The sequence below is a fragment of the Amblyraja radiata genome, chromosome 25 (genome assembly GCF_010909765.2).
Source record: "Amblyraja radiata isolate CabotCenter1 chromosome 25, sAmbRad1.1.pri, whole genome shotgun sequence".
Taxonomy (NCBI): Eukaryota; Metazoa; Chordata; class Chondrichthyes; order Rajiformes; family Rajidae; genus Amblyraja; species Amblyraja radiata.
The window spans coordinates 13,988,303-13,995,523 of record NC_045980.1 but is presented as its reverse complement, the minus strand read 5'-3'; positions in this window follow the sequence as shown (position 1 = coordinate 13,995,523).

The window sequence follows — 7,221 nt, the reverse complement described above, 5'->3', positions numbered from 1 at the left end:
AAAATGCCTTGAGCCAGATAATCTGGAAATAATGAACAATGGCGTGAAAGGATGGTAATATACGGGATTGATTTGGAACTAAGGGAAATTCATGTGTATCTTACATCATTCTTAACACATTTAATTATGTATTTCATACTGTGTACAATAACTCAATGTGTAAGCTTTGTTTACTGCTTCCATAGTTCAATGTGGAAACAACATAGATACGCACAATAGTTCTACATTATTCCAGTTCTGCATCTTATCCATTACAGGCATTTTACAGCAGCTAATTAATCTACAAATTTGCACGTCTTTGGAATGTGGAGGACACCAGAGCACCCGGAGAAAGCCCACGCGGTCGCAGGGAGAACATGCAAACTCCGTATAGACAGCACCGGTAGTCAGTATTGAACCCGGATCTCTGGAGCTGTAAGGCAGCAACTCTATCATTGCTCCAGCATGTCACCCTAAAGTGCTGGAGTAACTCAACAGATCATGTAGCATCTGTGGAAGAGATGGGTAAGCGACGTTTCGGGACAGGGACCATCTTCAGTCCTCTTAAAGCATCTTAAAGATATCTTGCCTAACACGGCTACCTCTTTCATACCTGACTTGGGATGTTGATGAGCGACACCACCACAATCCTGGCTTAATTCCAGCCTACAATGAGCAGACCATTGCAACCCATGTGAACTTTTACTTCTCACCCTCAGAGCAGAGCCTGCTAGATTTTTCTGAAACATCCCGTCAAGACCTTTGCATTTTCAAGATGCGCTAATACTGCATAAACCTTTGGCAGCACTTGGAGCCGTCAGAAGTGCTTATATAGGGAAGGACTGAGCATTGCCAGACTGGATATAATACTAGAGTTACCTCACATGCTGGAACCTATATAGGTCGATACATGACAAATTGTTTAAGATGATGAGGAATTTCATTTATAACATGGAAAATGGTGATTAAGTGGGACTGGTTGGTTTTATTCAAATCTGAAATTAATATAGTGCTTTGTATAGATTTGGGGATTAATGCTGTGTAGGAGGATTGTTTCAATGTAGTGCAGTCCACGCACAATGATGGAGCAGCTACTGCTAGAGAAAGCCGACTGTTTAATGTTTAGTTTAGTTTAGAGATACAACGTTGAAACTGGCCCTTCGGCCCACGCCGACCAATGATCACCCGTACACTAGTTCTATGTTATCCCTCTTTCACAACCTACACACTGGGGGCAATTTACAGAAGCCAATTAATCTACAAACCCACACGTCGTTGGAATGTGGGAGGACACCGAAGCACCGGGAGGAAACTGACTCGGTCACAGGTAGAATGTACAAACTCTGTACAGACAGATCTCATAGTCAGGATCAAACCTGGGTCTCTGTGTGATTGATGTTTGTCATGGACTCGGTGTGCTAAGGGCCTGTACCTCTAAACAAGCCGCTCTCATGATGTGCTGACTGCCCAATGACCAGCTGATGCTGAGGGACCCGTTTCCTATTCTGGACCTGTAGTCCAGGCCATATCCATAGCAACGCCCATGTACTTCCTGTCTCCAAACAACTTCCCCTAGACCCACAGTGCACCTTGCCCTCCTCGCCCACAATAGAACTGCCACAAGCGTTGTATTCCCGTGGAAGCTGTCACTTGCCTCATCTGCCCACCAGTGGGTTACCTGAATGATGCATGGATTTGGGGGCTAATAGGTATAGGGAGAAGTTGGACAGACTTGAATTGTTTTCTCTGGAACACCCGGCGGTTGAGGAGAAACCTGACAGAGGTTTATAAGAAGTAGGGAGGCGTAGATAGGGTAGACATCCAGAACCTTTCTCCAGGTTGGAAACGCCAAATACCAGAGGGCAAAGGAGATGTGCGGGGCAAATTTTTTTTGACAGAGGATGATGAGTGCCTGGAACGCGTTGCCGGGAGTGGAGAGGGAGACAGATATAATGGTGGCGTTCAAGAAACGTTTGGATAGGCACGTGGATATGCAGGGAAGGGAGGGGTGTGGTTTATGTGCGGCAGATAAGAGTTGTCCTTGCCATCATGTTCAGCACAGACATTGTGGGCTGAAGGGCCTGTTTCTGTACTGTACCTGTTCTTTGTTCCATGAAAGTATCTCTTTAGCAGCTCACACTCTAGATATTAATGATGGAACAGCCTGGGCAGTTGCTTCCTTTCCACTGACACTTCTGATCGGTATTCCCTTGGTTCTGGCCACCCTTCATAACGCCACCATCATCGTCCAACGTTGACCATGTTTATATTTTAATTTGGCTAAAAAATAGGATGGGGATTAAAATCTGATCTCAACATATGGGCTATTACAAGGGGCAGCACAGCGACACAGCTGGTCAAACTGCTGCCTCACAGCGCCAGGGATTCGGATACGATCCTGAACCTCAGGTACTGTCTGTGTGGAGTTTGCACGATCTCCCTGTGACCATACGGGTCTGCAGGTTAATTGGCCTCAGTAGGGAGGCGTAGATAAAATTGCCTCTAGTGTGTAGAGAGAGGATGGGAAAGTAGGATAACCTAGAACTAGTGTATTTGATTGTCGATGTGGACTAAAGGGCCTGTTTCCATGCTGAAACTTTCGATTAGTCAAGGGTAATGCGCTGAAGAATGGGTTCTGACTGGTGTGTTTAGTTTAGTTTAGTTTAGAGATACAGCGTGGGAACAGGCCCTTCAGCCCACTGTGCGATCAGCGATCCCGTACACCAGCACTATCCTACACACTAGGGACAATTTACAATTCCTACCAAAGCCAATTAACCTACAAACCTATACATCTTTGGAGTGTGGGGGGGAACCGGAGCACCCGGGAAAAACCCTTGCTGTCACAGGGAGAATGTACAAACTCCATACAGATAGCACCAGTAGTCAGAATCGAACCCTGCCTCAAAAAGGCTGCCAGCATCATCAAGGACCCACACCATCCTGGCCACACACTCATCTCTCCACTGCCATCAGGTAGAAGGTACAGGAGCCTTAAAATCTGCAACATCCAGGTTCAGGAACAGCTTCTTCCCCACAGCCATCAGACTATTAAACACAACCTCAAACAAACTATGAACTATAACAGCCTATTGCACTTTATCTGTGTATTTACGTGAGTATATATATATATACTATGGTATATGGTCACACTTATCTGATCTGATCTGTATTTATGCCTAAAATATTCTGTCGTGCTGTAGCAAAGCAAGAATTTCATTGTCCTATCTGGGACACATGACAATAAACTCTCTTGACTTGACTTGACTTAACGCTGTAACTCTACCATTATGCTACCATCCTAAACATGTTCCATCCATGCGTAGTTTAACAGGAATCTCACTCCCAGCAGTATAACGCAGAACGCAGCCACGGTGGGGAGGGATTTAATTGGGTTCATCTGTTCATCTAACTTTTAATGCCACATTTACCCGTGTGACCAGAGGTCAGGATGAGCTACTCCGTCCCCTGCTTAGTTATCTTATGTCTCTTTCATTCACCCCATCGGCCATCTGTCCTGTCTATTGGAAGTTAACAAAGGAGGAGGGAAGGGGCTGGAGCCGGCAGACACAGCGGACTAATGTGCTCACACACACCATCTGATATTCACCTCACTATGTACATTCATTAGAAAATCAGCAGTGGTCCCTCTGAGAAGCGTTTGTGTGAACTGACTTGTTCCCCTTTCAAGACCAAGCAAGCTGAACACACGGCCAGCAGGAGGAGGCTTACAGAGACACAAGGGACTGCGGAAGGTGGTTTATTAAACAAAAATAAAGTGCTGGAGTAACTCAGCAGGTCCGGCAGCATCTCTGAAGAACATGGATAGGTGACGTTTCGGGTCTGAACCCTTCTTCAGACTGGACAGTGGCAGCAGTCATATTACATACATCACATTACATACATAATATGCACAATGATTATATACTGATTATATGCAGATTGAGTCACACTCCCTCTTCTCCCCTCTCCCATCAGGCAAGAGGTATAGAAGTGTGAAAACGCAAACCTCCAGATTCAGGGACAGTTTCTTCCCAGCTGTTATCAGGCAATTGAACCATCCTAGGTACACACAAAAAAGCTGGAGAAACTCAGCGGGTGCAGCAGCATCTATGGAGCGAAGGAAATAGGCGACGTTTCGGGTCGAAACCCTTATTCAGAATTGAACCATCCTACCTGGGACTAGAGAACAGTCCTGAGCTACTATCTACCTCATTGGAGACCCTTGGATTATCTTTGATCAGACTTTACTGGACTTTGTCTTGCACTAACTGTTATTCCCTTTATCAAGTATCTGTACACTGTGGACAGCTCGATTGTACTCATGTATTGTCTGTTTGCTGACTGGTTAGCCCGCTACAAATGCTTTTCACTGTACATCGGTCCACGTGACAATAAACTAAACTGATAGGGGGGTGAAAGTTGGCAGAAAGGTGGGGGCAGGACAAAGCCAGGCAAGTGATAGGTGGGTCATAATGTACAAGATAAAGTCCTTGGTTGGCAGATGGTTGGACAAAGGCCAGAGATGAAAAAAACATAAGGCTATGAGATGAGGAAATAAGGGGAGGTGTGAACTGTGAAGCCGGAGGAAAGGTTGTAGGTGTAGAGGGGACGGAGGATGGGGAAAGAGGGTACACCCGGGTGGGGCAGAGGGAGAGGGGGGGAGGGGAAAATGTTGATCGGTTACTAATGAAATGATGACGGTTTGTTTTATTAAACCTTATGCACTTTACTTGAATCAGATGTTAATTCGTCCATCGTAGACAGACGTGTTTTCCATGAGTGTGGATGGGACTAAGTTCGACAACATTGACACTGGACTTTGTGTAACTTGTGTCAACTGTGTAAAGCCAATGACAGAGACTTGGAGGAATGTTCCCGATGTGGCGATGTCAAATCAACACGTTAGTGGGGCCGGCCACACACAAACTGGAGGAACAGCACCTCGTATTGTGCCTGGACAGCTTATAACCAGTGGTGTGAACATTATGACAGTGGTCTGATGAAGTGGCTCAACCCAAAACATCACCTATTCCTTTGCTCCAGAGATGCTGCCTGACCCGCTGAATTACTCCGGCATTTTGTGACTATCTTCGGGATGAACATTGATTTCTCTCATTTCGAGTAACCCCTGCATCCTCCCCACCCCCCGCCCCTCACCCTAATCATCCTACCATTCCACTGTTCCCATCTCTCAGCCAACAGTGGGCCATTGAGGGCAATCTTGGTCTTCTGCCCTGTTTTGGCTTTTTCTTACCTCCAGTTCCCTCCCCTCCCGTTACAGTCAGGGGAGGGGTTGCAACCCGAAACGTTACCTATCCTTTTTCTCCAGACATGCTGCCCGACCCTCAGAGTTACTCCAGTACTTTGTGTCTATCTTCGGTATAAACCAGCATCTGCAGTTCCTTTCTACACATCATTGACCAGTGTTGCTTGGGAACACACCTGCAGAGCGGCTCATATATTAATTCTATAATTCTACAGGGAGAATCATATTCATATAGCACATGACCTGGGATATAAAAGCAAAACTGGACACACGAGGAACTGCAGATCTTGGAATCTTGAGCCAAACACAAAGTGCTGGAGGAACTTGGCGGGTCAGGCAGCATCCGTGGAGGGGATGGACAGATAATGTTCGTGGTCGGGACCCTTCAGACAGTTCAGAAGACTGTGAATGAGCAAGACGGCTGTGTTTTTTGCACTTGGCATAGGTAGAAAGAAGTTTCTTTCCCCGTACAATTCTAAGTAGCTGATCAGAAGATATATACATAACCGCAGCAGACTCGGGTCTGCTAATCAGTTATTTAATGGTAGACACAAAGTGCTGGAGTAACCCAGCGGGTCAGGCAGCATCACTGGAGAAAAGGAATAGATGATGTTTCGGGTGGAGACCCTTCACCAGACTGAAAGTCATTTAAGGGTATTGGTTGGACGAGAATTGAATTTTATTGAACTTTAGTTTGAACCTGCGTTAAATATACAGGCACACCCCGACTTAGAATTTAGGACTTACATAAGGGTTACGTCATGTGAACCCTTATATAAGTCAGAGTTTATGTACCTGAAATCACCATCCCCAACCCTTGCCCGAAATTACTCACTGAAACTCTTAGAGTCATACAGAGTGGAAACATGATCTTTGGCCCCACTTGCCCACGCCGACCAACGTGTACCATCTACACTAGTCCCACCTGCCTGCGTTTGACCCATGTCCCTCTGAACCTGCCCTACCCATGTACATGTGTAAATGTTCCCCAAACGTTGCGATAGTACCTGCCTCAACTACCTCCTCTGGCAACTCGTTCCATACACCCACCACCATTTGTGTAAAGACCTTACCCGTCCTTCAGCCTGATAGGAGTAGGGGGAGGGGGGAAAGCAGGCGAAGAGGTGGGGGTGGTACAGAGCCTGGCAAGTGATAGCTGGAGGATAGACACAAAGAGCTGGAGTAACTCAACGGGTCAGGCAGCGTCTCTGGAGAGAAGGAATAGGTGGCGTTTCAGCTCGAGACCCTTCCTCAGATCTGAAACATCACCTACCTCTTTTCTCCAGAGATGCTGCCTGACCTGCTGAGTTACTCCTGCTCTTTGTGCCTAACCAGCATCTGCAGTTCCTTCCTTCACAAGTGATAGGTGGATACAGGTGAGGGAGGGAGGGGGGCGGGGGGGGGGGGATTGGCAGATGGGTGAAGTAAGTGATAAAGGCTGGAAATAAAAACAAGACAAAGGGGTGTCAGATAAGGAGAGAAAAGTAGTGAAATGTTAAGCTCGAGGGAGGGATATGGATGAAAGGGAACAGGGTGGGGAAATGGGCAAGATAGTGCGTGTGCACACTGGGTTTGTACAGGAAAGATAGAGGGATTTAAATATATACTTTATCAAAATAAAATATAGCATGGATGCAGCCTGCCACGAATATTCCACAAAGGAATGTAGTTTCTTCGTCACTTAACAGTTCTTGGAAAGCCCTTTGTTCAAAGTTCTGGGCAATTTCAGTAATAGACTTTGAGGGAAATCACTTTATACTTCCTGTGTCTGGTACCACTCTCGCACTGGCATAACGTGCTACAAATCCTCCACAGCTGGCCTGCTGCAACCATGGAAACCATCCAGAAGCAGGAAAACTGCTGAAATCACAGTGTCCATGCACGTGGACACCCTGGGTCCCTGTTGGATGGGGAGTGGTGGGATGCACTTGTTGTTTACAATGGAACAATAATTAGAATGCTCTCTCTCTCTC